This window comes from Pinus tabuliformis, chromosome J, assembly GCF_031772625.1.
Source record: "Pinus tabuliformis cultivar Carrire ecotype Pingquan chromosome J, CPIR1, whole genome shotgun sequence".
In the NCBI taxonomy this organism is placed as follows: domain Eukaryota; kingdom Viridiplantae; phylum Streptophyta; class Pinopsida; order Pinales; family Pinaceae; genus Pinus; species Pinus tabuliformis.
In genome coordinates this window covers 406,592,388-406,616,282 of record NC_142295.1, presented here as the reverse complement: position 1 = coordinate 406,616,282, position 23,895 = coordinate 406,592,388, and the positions used below count along the sequence as shown (strand labels likewise).

At 40.9% G+C, this 23,895-nt stretch overlaps 1 pseudogene; it reads right to left on the bottom strand.

The window, feature by feature from the left end:
• Nucleotides 1–2,800: 2,800 nt before the first annotated feature.
• LOC149227543 (putative pentatricopeptide repeat-containing protein At3g23330 pseudogene) lies at nt 2,801–5,521 on the bottom strand (annotated as a pseudogene).
• Nucleotides 5,522–23,895: the final 18,374 nt, after the last annotated feature.

Genomic DNA, 23,895 nt, shown 5'->3' with positions numbered 1-23,895 from the left:
AGATGTCTCCAAAATTGCCTCAAGATATCAATAATCAGGTCTAAAGGATGCCTTCAAGACTATGTGTATTTTGTTCCAAAATGCTGCAATCTTCAAATCAAGATATAGTCTTTAAGTTGCTATCACAGGTCTACAAATAGTCTAAAACAATGATTCTAACGAAGCTCTTAATGTAGGTCTGAGAGAAGTATTAATCCAAAAAGGTGTCACTACAAGTCTTTAGAAGAAATACAAGTTTCTTCTATATTGTCACCATAGATCCTTAGATAAAGGAGGAGCCACCACAACCTTCGAAAAGGGTTCCACAGGTCTGCGATTTGTTCATTGGTCTGAAGGTCTAGAATAAGGCCTCCACCACAGCTTCACACAATCAACAAATTAAGCCCTCGAGGGTTGCGGTCCACCTTAGAGAGGCCCTTCTCATGCCACACTGCCTTGTAAGGTTTTGTCCTTCCTAATGCAACTCTTAAACACCTCCAGTTGTTGTAATTCGTACTGTGGTATAGCTCTGTCCAACTTCAGGTGACTGTCCAGGTTTTTTAATTGTTGATCCAAGTTCAAGTGTAAGGAACAATTCTGAGCTTTTAGCAAAGGAGGTACGAGCTATTTGTAGCAGATCTGAGCTTCTTAAACAACTCTTCAAAGAGGTTTGCAATCCTAAATTGACATCATTATTATGCCCATAGACACCCTTCCGTAGCAAGGAATAATCTGCAATACATGTGGCTGCCCTTAAGTTCTGACTTCTTCTCTCTGTGATTTGAGCTCCTCTGTGATCTTCACCGAAATACTCGTCCAAAAACCAGAGGTCTAGCCTCTTATTAATATGCTTTTGTCATCCTTAAATGAATATCCGCGTCTAAAATGCAAGCCAACATGTGTTAACATGTTTAGGTCGGCTCAGTGACCAGAATTACATCCTCAACTTGTAAAATCAATAACTTTTAAACTGCTTGGAGTTTCGGGTTGAGTAATAGCTCATTGGAAAGGAAAATTATGCTCTTTAAGATGGTGTAAGTCTTATGGAAGAATTCTACCTCTAAGATAGCAAAAGATATTTTTTAATGTGACTGATCCTTTATGAGTGCAGAAATGGAGTCAAGGAAAAATGCCTTTGAGTGCAAGGCTTCTTCATGGTTTAATTCCTTCGATAATTATTTTCACAATCATGTCCTCGTCATATCCATGTCTTCTTCAATGTGGAGTCGCCGTCATGCTTGCCTTCTTCAATGTAGGGACACCATCATGTCCTTGATTGGTTCTTCATCACCTTGTCTCCTTCAACATTATTGTAGGTTTGTCATCATGGGGTGTCATCATGAAGATCATTGGAGGTAGGGCATGTCATCATGTTTATGTCATATAGGCAGTCTTCCAAGTGTAGTCCACCTAAGTCATCATCATGGTCCACATAAGTCATCACGTAGTCTTTTATCATAAACATGTCATCAAGAAGCATGATTGACACTTCATCAACTTAAACAAGAGTTGTAGTCATCTACTGGCATCTTCAAGAATATTTGCCATCCATTCACTGCGATATCAACGATCAACTATTGACATTAGTGACAACCTAGATTAACAATCTCCCCCTTTGTCATTGATGGCAATATTCTTGCCCTTTCAAATATTCTCTCCTCCTTTGACATCAATGGAAAATGGAGTGTCCAAAAACTCCCCCTATCGAGTTGCTTCTTTTTTCATGAATAGTAGCTCTTCATAGGTACGTTACTCCCCTTGTCACGGTGCTCTTCTTTCTGACAATGTGGTTCATGTTGGGAATCATGATTATCGTTAAACCAAAACCCACAGGTGTTAGTCAACAATCGTATCACCAGAGGTAAGGATCCATGAGAGGCGGTTAGTCCATGTCACGAAACACACGAGGAGCGTTGGTTGATCCAATGTCTAATAATCCCCCCCCTCCCCCAACTCGAGTCGGGTGTGTTTCGAACTCGTGACCTGCGCTCTAATACCACTTGTTGGTAATCACGATTGCCGTTAAACCAAAACCCGCAGGTGTTAGTCAACGCTCATATCGCCAGAAATAAGGATCCATGAGAGACGGTTAGTCCATTTCACAAAACACACGGGGAGCATTGATTTATCTAATGCCCAACAATAACATTCTTGGCCAACATAATCAAGTCAAATTCCCATTGTAGAGGCTACTCATTCTAACACTGAGAATGAGGAGGCTCATGATTCTAATGATTTTGTTGATAGCCATTAGCACTAGAAGTTCTAGTATTGTGCTTATTTTTGGATTCTAAAGATCATTTAGAGCCTGTTTCTTGATCTATTTTGGTTCAAAGATGTATTCCACTAAGCGTTACTTTTGATATATGCACTTTTTCTATATAAATGACAACTTTTGCATTTTGTGTATAGAGCATGTTTCTTGATCTATTTTGGTTCAAAAATGTATTCCACTAAGTGTTATTTTTGATATATGCGCTTTTGCTATATAAATGACAAGTTTTGCATTTTGTGTATAAATGGTTTGGATTTATGTGGATGCACATAAAAATATATGCCTTTCTTTAAAATTTGAATATTTTATATATTATTTTGTCAAACAATCTTTTGGTCTATTTTTATCCGGACTCAGGACCAATTCTTGGTTCAGGGGGTTGACTAGTTCAGTTCCAACAACATTGTCAATGCTAATGCAGTCTTCTAAACGGACTAGGCCAAGTGGAAATTCTAATTGACTCTGATAGAATAGATACCCCTTAATTGGGGTTTTTATTCCAAGGTAACCTGATTGTAAAGCATATCTTCGTAAGACATTTACTATTTAAAGAAAAGTATGATATTTCTGCCTATCTTATTCTTCAAACTTAAACAGAATCAAAAGTCAACAAAGTCAAAGTACATTTTCCATATAAAGAACTGATTCTACCGCCCTTTCTAAAACTGGGCAAGAACCTATAAAACTACTCTGATGCAATATTTGTATCTTCCATTACCACAGGCTCATGCTGCAGCATTAAAAACAATATGTAACACACAATGTCAGTGAGGCCATTACATTGTGTGGGTTTGTTACCAAGAATTAGATGTGTAGTTGTTAGGATTAGTATCACCAATTATCTCCACATGAACAGATTCCATCCTTGAAATGATGGAAACGATGAACATCTCTAACAATAATTTCTCGCCCAACAATTTTGGAGATGAACTTGATGGCATGGTGACAATCACCACATACACGAAGATTTTTGGTAATCAGGATAGTTGTCATAGGGTATGTACTAATAAGCCCAAAAGCAATGGCAAGTTTTTCACTGTGAGCACTAAGTTTGTTTGCTTTTTCTGCTACCCCCACATCATGCAGCTCAAATCGAGTGTCAGGCAGATACCCTGCCTCCCTCATCTGTTGATGCAAAAACTCCAACATTGAATAAATTTTTCCAGATTCTCGATGTGATCTGTCTCCCCCTACAAATGCATGAACTATGTTCTTAACCTCAATCCAGCTACACCCCGGTGTCTTTTTCAAACCCCGATCTTTCATCATTGTTCTCATTTTTGCTACCCCATCCCACCTGCCAACCTCCGCATATATGTTCGACAACAGCACATAATTTCCCGTATTTTCAGGTTCTAATTCAAAAAGGTGTTCTCCAGCAACTGTTCCCAACTCCGCATTGCAGTGAATTCTGCAAGCACCAAGCAAAGCACCCCACACAGTGGCATTAGGTTTGATTGGCATCTCTTTGATAAAGTTATGTGCCTCGTCAAGGCGTCCAGCACGGCCAAGAAGATCTACTATGCTAGCATAGTGCTCCATCTGGGGTGCAACGCGATATTCTTGACTAATGGAGTTGAAACATTGCCAACCTTCATCAACCAGAAGTGCATGTCGACACGCAGACAGAACAGCGGTGAATGTAAATTGGTCTGGTCTCACACTTTCAAGTTTCATTTTCTTGAACAAGGCAAGGGCATCACCACCAAAGCCATGCGCTCCATAACCTGCAATCATTGCATTCCATGCTACCACCGATTTCATAGATATGTTGTCAAACAAATAGCGTGCAATATTTATCCTTCCACATTTAGCATACATGTCTATGAGAGCACTTCCAACAAAACTATCTGACTCAAATCCATTTCTAAGAGTAAAATTATGGATTTCCTTGCCCTGTCGGAGAGCCGATAAATGAGCACTTGCAGGGAGAACACTTGCAATTGTAACCGTGTCTGGTTTCAGGCCTGCCAATTGCATCTGGTGAAAAGTTCTTAAGGCTTCATCAGCATGCCCATTCTGGGTATAACCCGCAATCATTGCAGTCCATGATACAGCATCTCTTTGAGGCATTTTGTCAAACACTTCCATTGCAAATTCCATGTTTCCACATTTTGTATACATGTCTATAAGAGAACTCCCAATGTAAACGTCCGAATCAAATCCATTTTGCGTTATGTACTCATGGATCTCCCTACCCCGTTGCAGAGCTGTTAGACGACTACATGCTTTGATCACAAGGGGAAAAGTGAACTTGTCTGGCAGCGTACCTTCACTTTGCATGTGATAGTATAGTGTAAGGGTTTCTTCAAAAAACCCATAGATAACACACCCTCTGATAAGAGAGTTCCATGCAAAAATGTTTCGTTCAGGCATTTTGTCAAACATATGGCGCGCATCCACATAATTTCCACAAGAGGCATACATGTTGACTAGCTTGGAACCAAGAAATGCATTTTGTTCTATTCCGTTTGTGAAAACGCGAGCATGGAGTTGCTTACCCTCAGCCAGGGATTTTCCGTTGGCACACGCCTGCAAAAGAACCCCATAGGAGTCGACATCCAATGCAATACCTTGGCGGTTGACATCATTCAAAACGCTTAATACGTCCTTCAGCCGGCTCTTCTTACACAGTGTGCCAACGTCTGTAACCGTGATATATGGATTCTTGCTGATTGGGAAGTTCGCCTTCTTTTTCTGTGTGAACTGTTTGAATGTATACTTAGTACATTTATCAACAAGGGACATCTTGCTCTCTGGTAGCTGGAGACAGTGAAAATGAAAATGGTACCAATAGCAAAGACGTCATTGCCATATTTCCCGTGTAATCGCGTGAGAGTGTCCCAAGTATTTTAAACTTTGCCTAGTAGAGAAGCTGAAGGAACCCGACTGTGAAGTACGGTTTAGGTATAAAATTTGTCCTAACACAAGACTCCATAACAGCTGCCTAAAACTACCATGAAGTATAACAACCAAAACATGGCAGAAACAGAAGATGTCTAACCAATCCAGCAACGAGGGAAAGGAATCCATGGGCGTGCAAGACTAGTAGTAACTCGGTAGACATGAAGGATAGTTCAAATACAAACATCCAACCAGCGCGGTAGAATTAATGATGGTAAATAAAGTGTAAGAGAAAAGAAAAGGGACTGGTACAAGGATTGAGAACCACTCAAGTCCTAAAAGAAACTAAAATCCCTATAATCGGTCCACATAATAGGTTAAACGAAATTAGATACCGTAAGGGGAAGCCATGGCCGCTGATGTTGTAGAGGGAGCAATCCATGTTTCTTAGGTACTTAAAGGTGATTATAGATTTTAATGAAATGAGAAGTAAAGGTGGTTATAGATTTTTTTTGAAATGAGAAGGCGTGAATAGAGTAGGAAAAAAAAGAAATACTACATTGATAGATAACCATTTCAATCCCTTAGAGGAAAGACAATTTTCTATAAGTTCAAGTTTGAATTAATTCATTTTTATATGGGAAATTTTCAAAAAATTCAAATAATGGGAGAAATAAGAATAGAAGAAAGAAATTTAAAGCTTTAACGGAATGGTTATGCTCACTAATGGTTTAGTAGAAGCAAATCAATGTGTTTTAGGTATTTTAAGGTGGTTATAGATTTAAGCAAAAGCGTTTCCATTTAATGGAATTGAAATCAAATTTCAAAAAATTCAAATAATGGGAGAAATAAGCAGAGAAGAAAGAAATTTAAGGCTTTAACAGAATGGTCATGCCAACTAATGGTTTAGTAGAAGCAAATCATTGTGTTTTAGGTACTTTAAGGTGGTTATAGATTTAAGTAAAAGTGTTTCCATTTAATGGAATTGAAATCTTTTGATGGTGTAGTAGAAGCAAATCATTGTGTTTTAGGTACTTTAATGTGGTTGTAGATTTAAGTAAAAGTGTTTCTATTTAATGGAATTGAAATCCTTTGTTTTAAAATGGAATTGAAATGCTTTGTTTTAAGTAAAAGTGTTTCCATTTAATGGAATTGAAATTCTTTGTTTTAAAATGGAATTGAAATGCTTTGTTTTAAAATGTTGTTGATTATTATATTATATTAATATTGTTACAATTAATGTGGTGCTCGAATTGAAATTCTTTGTTTTAAAGTGGAATTGAAATGTTTTGTTTTAAAATGTTGTTGATCATTATATTATATTAATATTGTTACAATTAATGTGGTGCAATGTAGCATTTTTCTTGATCTATATTTATGAAGGAATGAAATGAAATACATATATAACAAAAATATAGAGTTATAGTGAAAACAGAGCTTCGATTCATTAATAACAAAGTACTAAAAATTGTTTACATACATAATGGAAATAAATTAGCTTAGGCGATGGTAGTTTATCTCTTAGAAGAGATGTGCGGTTACATGCCTTTTGAACTATGTTACAATGAGGCTCGGAGACCTATTTATTATTGAGAAATAATGGAAAACTCTAGACATCCAAAAACCTAACCCTAGGATATGAAGCACCAAAAGTTTGTGGGCCCCACTAGGGTAAATTGGTACACCAACTTTATGGGGGCGTAACTTTGCCATATGATCTCTATTTGATGTGTACGATACCTCGTTAGAAAGATCTATCTAAAGACTACAACTTTCGATTGTAAAGCTTTGCCAGCAACTTACGAGTTTCCCCATTTTCCAAAAAAAAAAAACGTCGTTTAGGGCCTCAAAACGGCTCTGAAAGTTCAGGACCCGAAAACTACCAAAAATAGTAAATTATGCTACAATTAAGGAAACTGAAAGAAACAATGTTGGGGGTCCAAGTGGCCACCAATATCCACCTAGATCAGCCCCCCCCCCCCCCCTTAGGAAGCAATGGTCCCCATTGCATTGAGTGTCTCCATGAGATGGGGAAACTTCTGCTGAACTTGGTCCCTAGTGAGCCACTTGCCCTATTGTAGGAGCTGGCTAGCATTGACAACTCGATACAGATGGATCTCTTGTTGGTGAGTGTTCTTGATCTGTGTGTCCATGATCTGATCAATTGTGGCATGTTCCATGTAGCTTGGGTTGAGCTTTTTTGGTGTTAGTTGTTCTACAATGTCTGATGTGTCGTAGAAATTTTGAATAATAAACACATATTCAACAGAGATTATCCTGATTATACACTATTTCGGAATACATGCATAATGCATAACCTCCTCTAAGTTGACCATCAATTTACAGAAGTAGAAACAATAACATGCGCACATAGAAGCATCAATCACACATATCAACACAGTATTTTCCTAGGGAAAGCATCTCGCTAAAAAGCCCAACTATCTGTATATTATATTGATTGAGAACATGTAACAATATATAGTACAATACTCCTCACAAGTATCCAACACTATCTCCACCTGTTACACACAATACAGCTCAGATCTGATCTCCAAATCTCCTCCGCTGCTTGCCTGCCTCCACTGCACAATACCTGCTGAGAATGAATGAGAATGGCTGAACCAAATTCGTTTTTTACCTCAATAGAATCAACCACACTGGGAATCACGTGAGCACAAGCTATATTTCTTGTTATTGGCCCCAACACTACGCAGTCTTCATTGGCATTACTCAATCCATGCATGTGCAAAATCTCATGCACAACTGATAGCAATCTTAACCTCTAACACCTGTCTCCACTGAACTGTACATGCACCGAGTTAACTAATGTATTCTTCAGTTGCATTATGAGTTAATAATTAGTGAATTAATTAATAACTAATTCATACGACTCATCACTTAGTCTGTTGATCAGTTAGATTAAATACAACTAGTTCAACTAAGTCAAACTGAACACAACTCCATTAACTGCTCATCCAACTCCACAGAACTCAACCACATGAGTTCTAACTGATTTCATGCATGCAACATCTCAACTGACCCACAAAGAAAGCGTATTTCCTTCTGACAGCTGCATGTGCCACATCTGTAGCTCAAATTGAAGTGCTCCAAGAGAATAAGATAAAGTTTATAGTCTAAATATTATTATGATACAATAATATTTGACTTTTCTATTTTTGACTAGCAGTCTAAAAATAGACTCTGATCACTCCTGCTGTGATCACTCCTACTGTGAACACTCCTGCTGTGATCCAAAAATAGACCTTGCGCCATAATTTTCCTGCGGGCCCACTTAGTGAAGGCGACTCCTTTCCACTAAGCTCCATCATCTTGTTGCATTCTCAATAAGCATTTCTTGTTGCACACTTTTCAACACTCCCTCTCAACAAGAAAGGCTTCCTCTCAAACCTGATCTTGAAACTCTGGAATGTTCTGCATGCAACACATCTGCTCGGTCCACTTTGCTCCAACAACAGTTGGAACAAAAACACTCCCAACTGACCACTCTGTTGGGCTAGGAACATACTCTAATGCTAAAGCTCTACCTGCTGCTGACAAGTGCTCCCTCTCTAACATCTGCGCTACTACAACATCTCCATGCATCTCGCACCATTGCACACCTCTCCGTGCCACCTAGCACTGTGCAAAACACTTGTGCCTCTCGCATTGCTACAGCCTGCATGCTATGCGCTGTCTTGGGATTCCCTGCACTATCGCTTTCTCTGCCGCTCCATCCGCATCTGTCTCTACCCAATCAATCAGTTCCTTCTATTCCACATCGGGGCTCCCATAGCAAGGTCTCATCCAAGAGGTTGGGTACCTCAAGGATCCTGCCCCTCCTCCTTGGGACGATCAATCCACATCACCCCACCTCCTACCTGGAGGTATGGCTGCATGCGATCCCTCAGCCCACCTGGCTCAAAGTTTCCCCCTACTGGAGGTCTCTGCATGAGTAGATGTCTCTACTCGATCTCCACTCAGCTTCCCCTTTTGTGGCTGCTCCACAACCTCCTGAAGTTGCTACACCAATCGTGGCTCCTCCATAATTGTTTGAGACTTCTTCTGGCTCTGCATGTTGAGCGGTAATACACGCTCCCTCTCAACCACCAAGTCTCCATCAGTTGCCTCACTGCTCAAGGCTTTGCATGCATCTTGAACCTCAAGAGCATATAGGTTCTTGACCCGTGAACCAATCTGCTTCACCTGTCTAGTGATGAAGTGTCTAAGGAAAACCTTTCCCTTACTGAAGACTACATCATAGCCTCTGTCTTCCAGCATCGCGATCAACACCAAGTTTCTCTTCAGTCCTGGTACATACTTGACATCGGTCAAGGTAAGGCGAGCTCCATGCTCCCTCTGAAAAATAACCGTGCCTACACCTGAGACACTATACTTCTCATCGTTACCCATACCTATGAGTATCTGGAGATCTTTCTCCTCCAAAGTACTGAACAAACTTTTGTCACCAGTCATGTGGAAAGAAGCTCTATTGTCAAGAAACCAACCACTTCCCACCATGGATGAAACCATGCATGTGAAGAGTGTGAAATCCAACTCAAATTGTGAAGCAAGTGCCTCACCTTCAGATCCTTCCCCCGATCCCTTCTTGGATTTATTCTTTGGGCAATTAGTAGCATAATGCCCCAACTCATGACAATGAAAGCATCGCACCTTCGACTTGTCAACCTTCTTCCCATCATTGGAAGAACTGGATTCGGAAAGAGAAACCTACCCCTTCCCCTTCTTCGCCTTACTCGCTAAGGCACAGTTCTCCTCATCATGCATGGATGAAGAACTGTCTCTGGTGCTCCGTCTAATCTCCTCATGCACAAGATCTGACCAAAGTCTCTCCCATCCTGGCAATTTCTCCCTTCCATTCACCGAGTCTTGGTAGCTATGCCAACTCTTACGAAGGCCAAGGAGTGCTAGACTCACCATATCCTCATCCTCAACAGTTACCCCCACACTTCCTAGCTCATCCCGACATTGGGTGAACTTTGTGAGATACTGGGGCATACTGTCTCCATTCTCACACCTAATGTTTCTGAGTTTATCCTTGAGCGCCAACTTCCTCTAGTCGCTCTTGCTTTGGAATAATTCTGTCAACGTTTTCCACATCAAATATGGAGAATCCTTTCCATGGAGGCTGGACACAATGTGATCCCTCACGCCCTCCAACAGAATCCTTCGACACTTTGCTGTCTTCTTTTGCCAATCCTCGACTTGAGAAACATCAGTAGGTTTTGGGACATCCACATCTATGAACTCCTTCAACCGATTATCATCTAACACCACCTCCATCCTGTCCTTCCATGCAATATAGTTCGAGCTGCCCTCAAGGGCATACTCCAATTGCAATCCGTTGAAAGACATTTCAACTTTGACACCAAGAAAACACTGCTGCAAATTCGAATTCCACTAGCTCAAAAAACTCAACCGCTTCTGATCTAAAATTCGTGAGAACAAAGTATTTCTCGTACAGAGATCGACTGTATGGGCTATTACCGGATATCTCACCTTCCAAAGGAAGGATGAATCCAGAAGCTACCTGGCCCGATTACAGACTCTACTTGAAGAAATAAAATGTAAACACTTTCTGAATAATATATCTGATGATCAACAACTCCGATACCATGTAGAAATTTTGAATAATAAACACATATTCAACATAAATTATCCCGATTATACACTATTGCGGCATACATGCATAATACATAACCTCCTCTACATCGATCATCAATTTACAGAAGCAGAAACAATAACATGCACACATAGAAGCATCAATCACACATATCAACACAGTATTTTCCCGGGGAAAGCATCTCGCTAGAAACCCCAACTATCTGTATATTATATTTATTGAGAACATGTAACAATACATAGTACAATACTCCTCACAAGTATCCAACACTATCTCCACTTGTTACACACAATACAGCTCAGATCTGATCTCCAAATCTCCTCTGTTGCTTGCCTGCTTCCACTGCACAATTCCTGCTGAGAATGAATGAGAATGGCTGAAACGAACTCGGTTTTTACCTCAAGAGAATCACCCACACTGGGAATCATGTTAGCACAAGCTATATTTCTTGGTATTGGCCCCAACACTACGCAATCTTCATTGGCATTACCCAATCCATGCATGTGCAAAATCTCATGCACAACTGATAGCAATCTCAACCTCTAACACCTGTCTCCACTAAACTGTACATGCACTGAGTTAACTGATGTATTATTCAATTGCATTATGAGTTAATAATTAGTGAATTAATTAATAACTAATTCACACAACTCATCACTTAGTCTATTGATCAGTTAGACTAAATACAACTAGTTCAACTAAGTCATGTGGAAAGAAGCTCCACTATCAAGAAACCAACCACTTCCCACCATGGATGAAACCATGCATGCGAAGAGTGTGAAATCCAACTCAAATTGTGAAGCAAGTGCCTCACCTTCAGATCCTTCCCCGGATCCCTTCTTGGATTTCTTCTTTGGGCAATTAGTAGCATAATGGCCCAACTTGACAATGAAAGCATCGCACCTTCGACTTGTCAACCTTCTTCCCATCATTGGAAGAACTGGATTAGGAAAGAGAAACCTTCCCCTTCCCCTTATTCGCCTTACTCGCTAAGGCACAGTTCTCCTCATCATGCATGGATGAAGAACTGTCTCTGGTGCTCTGTCTGATCTCCTCTTGCACAAGATCCGACCAAAGTCTCTCCCATCCTGGCAATTTCTCCCTTCCATTCACCGAGTCCTGGTAGCTATGCAAACTCTTAGGAAGGCCAAGGAGTGCTAGACTCACCATATCATCATCCTCAACAGTTACCCCCACACTTCCCAGCTCATCCCGGCTTTGGGTGAGCTTTGTGAGATACTGGGGCATACTGTCTCTATTCTCACACCTAATGTTTCTGAGTTTATCCTTGAGCGCCAACTTCCTCTGGTCGCTCTTGCTTTGGAATAATTTTGTCAACGTTTTCCACATCAAATATGGAGAAGCCTTTCCATGGAGGCTGGACACAATGTGATCCCTCACGCCCTCCAACAGAATCCTTCAACACTTTGTTGTCTTCTTTTGCCAATCCCCGACTTGAGCAGCATCAGTAGGTTTTGGGACATCCGCATCTATGAACTCCTTCAACCCATTATCATCTAACACCGCCTCCATCCTGTCCTTCCATGCAATATAGTTCGAGCTGCCCTCAAGGGCATACTCCAATCGCAATCCGTTGAAAGACATTTCAACTTTGACACCAAGAAAACACCGCTGCAAATTCGAATCCACCAGCTCAAAAAAATCAACCGCTTCTGATCTAAAATTTGTGAGAACAAAGTGTTTCTCATACAGAGATCGACTATATGGGCTATTATCGGATATCTCACCTTCCAAAGGAAGGATGAATCCAGCTTCTACCTGGCCCGATTACAGACTCTGCTTGAAGAAATAAAATGTAAACACTTTCTGAATAATAGATCTGATGATCAACAACTCCGATACCATGTAGAAATTTTGAATAATAAACACATATTCAACAGAGATTATCCCGATTATACACTATTGCGGAATACATGCATAATACATAACCTCCTCTACGTTGATCATCAATTTACAGAAGCAGAAACAATAACATGCGCACATAGAAGCATCAATCACACATATCAACACAGTATTTTCCCGGGGAAAGCATCTCGCTAAAAAACCCAACTATCTGTATATTATATTGATTGAGAACATGTAACAATACATAGTACAATACTCCTCACAAGTATCCAGCACTATCTCCACTTGTTACACACAATACAGCTCAGATCTGATCTCCAAATCTCCTCTGCTACTTGCTTGCCTCCACTGCACAATACCTGCTGAGAATGAATGAGAATGGCTGAACCAAAATCGTTTTTTACCTCAAGAGAATCACCCACACTGGGAATCACGTGAGCACAAGCTATATTTCTTGGTATTGGCCCCAACACTACGCAGTCTTCATTGGCATTACTCAATCCATGCATGTGCAAAATCTCATGCACAACTGATAGTAATCTCAACCTCTAACACCTGTCTCCACTGAACTGTACATGCACCGGGTTAACTGATGTATTATTCAGTTGCATTATGAGTTAATAATTAGTGAATTAATTAATAACTAATTCACACAACTCATCACTTAGTCTATTGATCAGTTAGACTAAATACAACTAGTTCAACTAAGTCATGTGGAAAGAAGCTCCACTATCAAGAAACCAACCACTTCCCACCATGGATGAAACCATGCATGCGAAGAGTGTGAAATCCAACTAAAATTGTGAAGCAAGTGCCTCACCTTCAGATCCTTCCCCGGATCCCTTCTTGGATTTCTTCTTTGGGCAATTAGTAGCATAATGGCCCAACTCATGACAACGAAAGCATCGCACCTTCGACTTGTCAACCTTCTTCCCATCATTGGAAGAACTGGATTAGGAAAGAGAAACCTTCCCCTTCCCCTTATTCGCCTTACTCGCTAAGGCACAATTCTCCTCATCATGCATGGATGAAGAACTGTCTCTGGTGCTCTGTCTGATCTCCTCTTGCACAAGATCCGACCAAAGTCTCTCCCATCCTGGCAATTTCTCCCTTCCATTCACCGAGTCCTGGTAGCTATGCCAACTCTTAGGAAGGCCAAGGAGTGCTAGACTCACCATATCCTCATCCTCAATAGTTACCCCCACACTTCCCAGCTCATCCCAGCTTTGGGTGAGTTTCGTGAGATACTGGGGCATACTGTCTCCATTCTCACACCTAATGTTTCTGAGTTTATCCTTGAGCGCCAACTTCCTCTGGTCGCTCTTTCTTTGGAATAATTCTGTCAACGTTTTCCACATCAAATATGGAGAAGCCTTTCCATGGAGGCTAGACACAATGTGATCCCTCACGCCCTCCAACAGAATCCTTCAACACTTTGCTGTCTTGTTTTGCCAATCCCAGACTTGAGCAGCATCATTAGGTTTTGGGACATCCGCATCTATGAACTCCTTCAACCCATTATCATCTAACACTGCCTCCATCCTGTCCTTCCATGCAATATAGTTCGAGCTGCCCTCAAGGGCATACTCCAATCGCAATCCGTTGAAAGACATTTCAACTTTGACACCAAGAAAACACTGCTGCAAATTCGAATTCCACCAGCTCAAAAAACTCAACCGCTTCTGATCTAAAATTCGTGAGAACAAAGTATTTCTCATATAGAGATCGACTGTATGGGCTATTATCGGATATCTCACCTTCCAAAGGAAGGATGAATCCAACATCTACCTGGCCCGATTACAGACTCTGCTTGAAGAAATAAAATGTAAACACTTTCTGAATAATAGATTTGATGATCAACAACTCCGATACCATGTAGAAATTTTGAATAATAAACACATATTCAATAGAGATTATCCCGATTATACATTATTGCGGAATACATGCATAATACATAACCTCCTCTACGTTGATCATCAATTTACAAAAGTAGAAACAATAACATGTGCACATAGAAGCATCAATCACACATATCAACACAGTATTTTCCCGGGGAAAGCATCTCGCTAAAACCCCAACTATCTGTATATTATATTGATTGAGAACATGTAACAATACATAGTACAATAATCCACACAAGTATCCAGCACTATCTCCACTTGTTACAAACAATACAGCTCAGATTTGATCTCCAAATCTCCTCTGCTGCTTGCCTGCCTCCACTGCACAATACCTGCTGAAAATGAATGAGAATGGTTGAACCAAACTTGTATTTTACCTCAAGAGAATCACCCACACTGGGAATCACATGAGCACAAGCTATATTTCTTGGTATTGGCCCCAACACTACGCAGTCTTCATTGGCATTACTCAATCCATGCATGTGCAAAATCTCATGCACAACTGATAGCAATCTCAACCTCTAACACCTGTCTCCACTGAACTGTACATGCACTGAGTTAACTGATGTATTATTCAATTGCATTATGAGTTAATAATTAGTGAATTAATTAATAACTAATTCACACAACTCATCACTTAGTCTATTGATCAGTTAGACTAAATACAACTAGTTCAACTAAGTCATGTGGAAAGAAGCTCCACTATCAAGAAACCAACCACTTCCCACCATGGATGAAACCATGCATGCGAAGAGTGTGAAATCCAACTCAAATTGTGAATCAAGTGCCTCACCTTCAGATCCTTCCCCGGATCCCTTCTTGGATTTCTTCTTTGGGCAATTAGTAGCATAATGGCCCAACTCATGACAACGAAAGCATCGCACCTTCGACTTGTCAACCTTCTTCCCATCATTGGAAGAACTGGATTAGGAAAGAGAAACCTTCCCCTTCCCCTTATTCGCCTTACTCGCTAAGGCACAGTTCTCCTCATCATGCATGGATGAAGAACTGTCTCTGGTGCTCTGTCTGATCTCCTCTTGCACAAGATCCGACCAAAGTCTCTCCCATCCTGGCAATTTCTCCCTTCCATTCACCGAGTCCTGGTAGCTATGCCAACTCTTAGGAAGGCCAAGGAGTGCTAGACTCACCATATCCTCATCCTCAATAGTTACCCCCACACTTCCCAGCTCATCTCGGCTTTGGGTGAACTTCGTGAGATACTGGGGCATACTGTCTCCATTCTCACACCTAATGTTTCTGAGTTTATCCTTGAGCGCCAACTTCCTCTGGTCGCTCTTGCTTTGGAATAATTCTGTCAACGTTTTCCACATCAAATATGGAGAAGCCTTTCCATGGAGGCTGGACACAATGTGATCCTTCACGCCCTCCAACAGAATCCTTCGACACTTTGCTGTCTTCTTTTGCCAATCCCTGACTTGAGCAGCATCAGTAGGTTTTGGGACATCCGCATCTATGAACTCCTTCAACCCATTATCATCTAACATCGCCTCCATCCTGTCTTTCCATGCAATATAGTTCGAGATTCCCTCAAGGGCATACTCCAATCGCAATCCGTTGAAAGACATTTCAACTTTGACACCAAGAAAACACTGCTGCAAATTCGAATTCCACCAGCTTAAAAAACTCAACTGCTTCTGATCTAAAATTCGTGAGAACAAAGTATTTCTCGTACAGAGATCGACTGTATGGGCTTTTACCGGATATCTCACCTTCCAAAGGAAGGATGAATCCAGAAGCTACCTAGCCCGATTACAGACTCTACTTGAAGAAATAAAATGTAAACACTTTCTGAATAATAGATCTGATGATCAACAACTCCGATACCATGTAGAAATTTTGAATAATAAACACATATTCAATAGAGATTATCCTGATTATACACTATTGCGGAATACAAGCATAATACATAACCTCCTCTACGTTGATCATCAATTTACAAAAGTAGAAACAATAACATGCGCACATAGAAGCATCAATCACACATATCAACACAATATTTTCCCGGGGAAAGCATATCGCTAAAAACCCCAACTATCTGTATATTATATTGATTGAGAACATGTAACAATACATAGTACAATACTCCTCACAAGTATCCAACACTATCTCCACTTGTTACACACAATACAGCTCAGATTTGATCTCCAAATCTCCTCTGCTGCTTGCCTACCTCCACTGCACAATACCTGCTGAGAATGAATGAGAATGGCTGAACCAAACTCATTTTTTACCTCAAGAGAATCACCCACACTGGGAATCACGTGAGCACAAGCTATATTTCTTGGTATTTTCCCCAACACTACGCAGTCTTCATTGGCATTACTCAATCCATGCATGTGCAAAATCTCATGCACAACTGATAGCAATCTCAACCTCTAACACCTGTCTCCATTGAACTGTACATGCACTGAGTTAACTGATGTATTATTCAATTGCATTATGAGTTCATAATTAGTGAATTAATTAATAACTAATTCACACAACTCATCACTTAGTCTATTGATCAGTTAGACTAAATACAACTAGTTCAACTAAGTCAAACTGAACACAACTCTATTAACTACTCATCCAACTCCACAGAACTCAACCACATGAGTTCTAACTGATTTCATGCATGCAAAAACTCAACTGACCCACAAAGAAAGTGTATTTCCTTCTGACAGCTGCATGTGCCACATCTGTAGCTCAAACTGAAGTGTTCCAAGAGAATAAGATAAAGTTTATAGTCTAAATATTATTATGAGACAATAATATTTGACTTTTCTATTTTTGACTAACAGTCTAAAAATAGACTCTGATCACTCCTGTTGTGATCACTCCTGCTGTGAACACTCCTACTATGATCCAAAAATAGACTTTGTGCCATAATTTTCCTGTGGGCCCACTTAGTGAAGGCGACTCCTTTCCACTAAACTCCATCATCTTGTTGCATTCTCAACAAGCATTTCTTGTTGCACACTTTTCAACAAAAAGTATGGTCGAAGGCAACCCACATTGAACACTAGGTGTAAATTGACGAATGGAGGAATGTTGAGCTCCAAAGCATTATCTCCCATAACCTTGGTAATGGTGTAAGGCCTGTATCAAAGTGGTCAGAGTTTTTGATGGGCTCTGGCAAGGCGTTCTTTCTGCAAATGAAACCAAACTTTGTGGCCCACCTGAAATTTATGTGGCACCCGATGTTGATCATGTTGTTGCTTGTACTTGGCATTGGACTTATCCAAGATTTCATGCACCTACTGGAGGATGTGTTGGATGCATTCAATAATCTTGGTTTCTCTATCAGCCTTGAACCGTGCATGTGTATATTTTGTCTTTGTAGTCGCATGATGCATGGCAATAATAATCAGATACAATGGTTGAAATCCTAGACCTACTTGAAAGGGACGGTGGCCAGTCGATCTATGGAGAGCTCTGTTATAACTGTGTTGCACATAAGGAAGTCTTTCATCCCAGGTTTGTGGATGCTTGGAGTTGTACATGCATAATATATGCACTATCATCCCGTTGGCGACCTTTGTCTAGTCATCAGTGTGGGGATGGAATGTAGTTGACTTGGTGAGCTTGGTGTCCAATAATGTCCAAAGGCTTGACTAGAATTTGCTTAGGAACCTGCTATCTCGATATGATATAATGCTCTACGAGATCCCAAAATGTACCCACACTCGTTCAAAGAAGATTTTGGCAGTGTATTTTGTTGTGAACAATGTATTATGTTGTTGCTCATTTTCCTCTTCTAATGGGTCTTTGGTGTTTGCAAAACTCCCAATGTATGTCTTTCCAAACATTCCATGTAATGGTGGTTGGGGTTCCTTTGCCTTTTTTGCCACACGTGATTCACTGAAGTCCCCTTTCTTCAACCCAATTTCTTGCATTGCATCTGGAAGAAATTGAAGAGCATTAATTCTTTGCTGAATGAAATTGCACTGTATTGGATCTTTTTCAATTGCAATGCAATTTCTTCCTTTTTGAAGGCAACATGCTAGTGTTGTACCTAATTATCAAGCACAAAAGAAATAATGAACTAAATTAGTAAAATGACATATTAATTAAAAAAATAACATATTGAAATTCAATTCCATATAATAAAACTTACCTGAGCCAAAAAATAAATCCAAAACCCAATCTCCTTCATTTGAACAAATGTCTATAAGATAGATAATCAATAATTGTGGTTTTTGATAAATGTTAACTATCTCTCCTTTTGCTTCTTTGTCTTCATATTTTTCTCACAACAACATCATAAGTCAGTATTTGGCTATGACTCTTTCTGTCTACCCGATTAAAAATCATAGACATATGGCTATAATCTTTTGCCCAACTATCAATATGAATGAACTCACAATCATTTATACATTGTTGATCTTCATTGTGAAGAAGATTTGACTTTTCCCTGTAACATGAAATAGTAAAAGTTCAATTAACTTGTACATAAATAAATTTTTCAACATTAATCAAATATACATTTTAAACGTCTTACCATGTAAGCTGCATCTTTGAATTTGTTTTCCCCTTGAAGCTTGACAATATCATTTCCAATTGTGTGTCTGAATGAAATGTCACAAATCTCCATAATGGTGATGACGTGACTTCTACAAATCCCGCAACCACTTTACTAAAAGCTTGATAAGTATAAGGGTCCCTATCATAGTCAATGTTTGGAATATTGAAACCATGGGGAATATCTGCAATGACTAGGGCATAATCCATTTTAGGTATGAGTTTAGCAATGTCTTCACAGTTGCCTTGTATTACTTGATATTGAATAGTGTCTAGCCCATTCCAAATGAAATGATTAAGAGTTGGATCAAGTTGAATATCCTTAATACGTTGCTTCCTCAGTCTTTCGATCTTTATTTTTTCAATAAAGGTTTTGAAACTATCTGGCACTCCATTATCATCCTTCCTCATCTTTTATAAAATAAACAAATATATGTGTAAGTTATAAATTAAAAATAGTACATAGGTGAATAAAAATGAATGTATAAATCAAGATACCTTTTTAAATTCAAGATAAAAAGCTTTTAATGTTGATGTAGAACTTGAATCTGGATAGTTGCGTACGACATCATCCCAACTATCTTCATTCAACAATCTAACCATTTGTTCTTGAATTTTCATGTAAACTTTGTGACTGCATAGATAAAGTAACAGAAAGTTAATATAATGACATGTATAACAAATACTACCAAGAACAACATGTTTTATTTAAAATATAATTATAATCTAGAAATAAATAAAAATATTTCAACAAACTTACTTTTGAAATTCTTCAGACATTTCCTCCAATGATAATTCCCCTGACCTCACACAAGATAATATTGTTTTGACAATTTTTTCATCTTTCACTCCTTGCATCGCCCTCCAAGGTGTGATAGTCATATCGTCTGGAAGATGCTTCATTTCAAGAGCTAATTTACTGTTGCCACATATGAATGGCTTAGACCTTTTGACCTTCTGGTTTTTAATGGCAATGTCTTCCCACATGCTAAAAATCTCATCAATCAACCTCCAAACATCTCCAGTTCTAAATGCCAATTGGAAAATGTTATCAACACCTCTGAATAAATCACTATGTTTGCTGCCTTTTCCACCTTTTGAATTGGTTTTCTCTTCAATTTGATATCCTATTTCCATACAACATTCCTTTCGGAAATTTGCAGTAACTTTTGTCCTATCCCCACCACATTTTTCTTCAAATTCACTATGAATAAATCTAACCCTTTGGATGAAAGTCATAGACATCCTATATTCATTATCTGAATTATGATCCCATGCCACTAACTTTGCTTCTGTATTAGATAAACTAGCGTAAATGATACATTTCATTGTTTCAAAACGTGGGTTATTAGGATATTCCTCCATCAATTGTCTTTGAGCTTCTATAGAATGGTTCCCCCCAAGCACATAATAATTATATTCAAAACATTTTGACTTATAAAATGCTTCTTTATTGGGAACTTGAAGTGGATCAACAAGAAGCACATAACTAACCACATGAGCATATGGATTATACCTCATCAATGTCTTCAAGTTGTGAACATGCAGATGATGTGGCTTTCTAACTTGATATTGACATTGTCCTTCACTTGCTTTATAGGTTTGCCTGACATTAAGCTGAAATGTGCAACCACCATCAATTAAGTTTCTCTTTGTCAAATTCTCTCGAATGACATTTTGTTTTGTGTTGATAAGGCCATCTTCTAAATCAGCTCCTGGTGTAATGATTTCTCTGCTTTCTTTTGAAGTTTCACTAGGTTCTTGACTACTGGTAATGACTGCTTCAAAATCATCAACTTTACTTTTCTTGGTCATAACATTCCCAACAGAGTTATTCTTGGGCATTGTTACTTTTGGATTTTTATGGCTCTTCTCAGTTCCAATGTCATCTTCAGTAATGACAACATATGTTTCATTGTCAATTTCAACTTCATCGTTCTTAAAAGTAACTTGTTCACCCTTGCTAGATTTATCCACCAGAGACCTTTTTTTTTTTTTTTTTCTGATTCTTTGGATGTAGTTTTGTAGCATTATCAATTACTTCATTTTGCCTATTTTCCATATCTTCTTCTGACACTGAGTAAAAACTGCTGACAACTTTCATGATATCATTCTCAATGAAATGAATGCCTTCCAACCTAATTGAACAACTTTCAACGAAATTCTGCCAAACAAAATATCATATGTCAATAAAAAACAAAGTTAAAAAATATAGCGAGACACTTTCAAAAACGCAAAATACAAATATAAATAACAATACTTACGATGTTTTGTGTCATCTCATTTATGATTTGACTACACAACTTTGTAGATACCTCTCTCGTGTTATACAATGAATATGATAGTTGGTATTTAATCCTTTCATGTGACTTGGGAGCTTTTGTAAGTACGTAAACAACTTCAGTGTCCGGTACCGAACACATATCTACGACTCTTCCCATCACATCAAAAATTCCATTATCATTCGGTATATCGATATATAGATATATATTCACATTTGTGCTTTCTCTTTCTTTCACATACCACATTCTTGATGGAAATTTCACCTCTTTCGAATTCTTCCAGTCTCAAATCATCTTCTTATCACTTGAGGCACTTGAAAGATTTGTAGTCATGAGCTCAGGTGGAGTTCGTTCACCAATGTTTCTTTTAGATGCACCTTTATGAGTCTTTGGTCCAGAAAGATTCACTGAAATTCTCTTTGATGCCATTTTCTTGAAAAATAGAAACACATAAATCAGTAAATAATAAAAACATATTAACTTAAATTAACAACGAAAATATATCATAAATTTTAATCAACAATCGCCCCACCCACCGCCCCTCATATTCCAAAAGGACATGCATTAACATTCCAGTGTAAAAAACGTAAATCACGAATAAAACATTTTGCTCGGGTGCCCTCACCCAACCCCCCCGCATGGCACGGGCGCCCTCACCCATTCACTCCCCCCAAGCATCCCAACCCCCCCACCCCGGCGGCCCGGGCGCCCCGACCCAACCCCCACAACCCTTCCCGGCCTGGGCGCCCCCATCCGTCCGCCCCAACCCTCCCTACTCCCCCCCACTCCCACCCCCACCCGCCCACCCGGCCGGCCCAGGCGCCCTCACCCACCACACCCCGCTCGGCGACCTAACCCACCTGCCTGCCCGCCCGCCCACCCCTCTGGGCGCCCTCACCCGGCTGCCCCACCCCTCTAGGCGCCCTCCCTACCTCTCCCCCAACCCGCCCGACCCCGACCCCCTCACCCGCCCGCCCTCCACCCCCTCACCCGCTCGCCCCAACCCTCCCGATGCCCTCACCCCTCTGGGCGCCCTTACTCGCCCGCACGCCCCACCCCTTCGGGCGCCCTCACCCGCCCCCCCCCGCCCGGCGCCCTCACCCACCTGCCCGCCTCACCCGAACCCCCCTCTGCCCGGGCGCCCCCGGCCCCACGAGCGGGGCTCGTGCAGGGGCCACTCGGGCCGCCCGTGCCGCCGCCCGGCAAGCAGGGTGATTCCATGAATCGCCCTTCCTGCCGGGCGGGGGTGCGAGCGGCCCGGGTGGCACCTGCACGAGGGCGCCCTCGCTCGTGCAGGCGCCACCCGGGTCGCCCGCACCCACGCCCAGCAGGCAGGGCGATTCCGGGAATTGCCCTGCTTACCGGGCGGGGGCGCGGGCGGCCTGGGTGGCGCCTGGACGAGGACGCCCTCCCTGGTGCATGCGCCACCCCTGCCTGCCGGGCGCCACCCCTGCCTGCCGGGAGAGAGCGCGGGCGGCCCAGGCGCCGAATCGCCCTGCCTGTCGGGCGAGGGCGCGGGCGACCCAGGTGGCGCCTGCACGAGGGAGCCCTCCCTTGTGCAGGCGCCACCCAGGCCGCCCGCGCCCCCGCCCGACAGGCAGGGGTGCGGGCGGCCCGGGTGGCGCCTACATAAGCCCCGCTCGTGGGGCTGAGGGAGGGTGGGTGGGGCCAAGGGCGGAGGGTGGGTGGACCATCTCTTACAGGACCTTTAAGAAGCAAATGAACACAGCAAGATTGCGGAATTTTGAACTGGAATTTTTATTATATGGATACAGATATTACATAAGAAAAATCTCCTTACAGAGATTGACTGTCTACGCATTCACCAGACTTTCTACCGTTCTCAAGGAACAAGTATTACCGGAAGCTCCTGGCAATAGACAGGCTCTGCCTTAGAGATTACAGACAAACTCTCAGACTTTCCTAATGGTTCAGCCACTTTAGGTTCTCACCAGTGCCGAACACACTGATGCGCAGGCTTCCAAACCAGACTCTAAGACTTAAAAAACTCTTCGTGATGCAAGCAGATCAGACACAAATGTCCGCAGATGCAGAGCAGGAAAAGTTTATGACTCTAAACTCTCTCGACCCGAATGAGTCTTACTTCGCAGCTAACTCTTATTTATAAGCTGGAAGGGAACAAACATTCATGAGTGCGCTATGTACAGACTGATGACTCAAAGACACAAGTACTTAGACAGATCTGAGTAGATCGCCGAAAGCAAGATTCGGGCATAGGACACTATCGTCCTATGTTATCTCGTCCCTACTCTTTATCAGAGAGCCTGAGGCATGTGGGGACCGAATCTTAGTACCAAACAAACTATTTACACAGAGGAAATTCATCAGTGAACCCTCGAAAGACTTAACATGTCATAAAAGATGAGATTTGCAAAATCCATGGTTTGTACAAAGTGGAGATTCCAGAGCGAGGGAATCCACGAAAGCTCGTCCGGCACCATAGTCGGCCAGAAAGACGTCACTCAATCCATAGTATAGTATTCTATCTGCGGATGTGTATAATGCTGATATCTGAATCTTTCAATCAGAGAATTATTGAAGTATTGTACTCTTATTTCTTTCTCT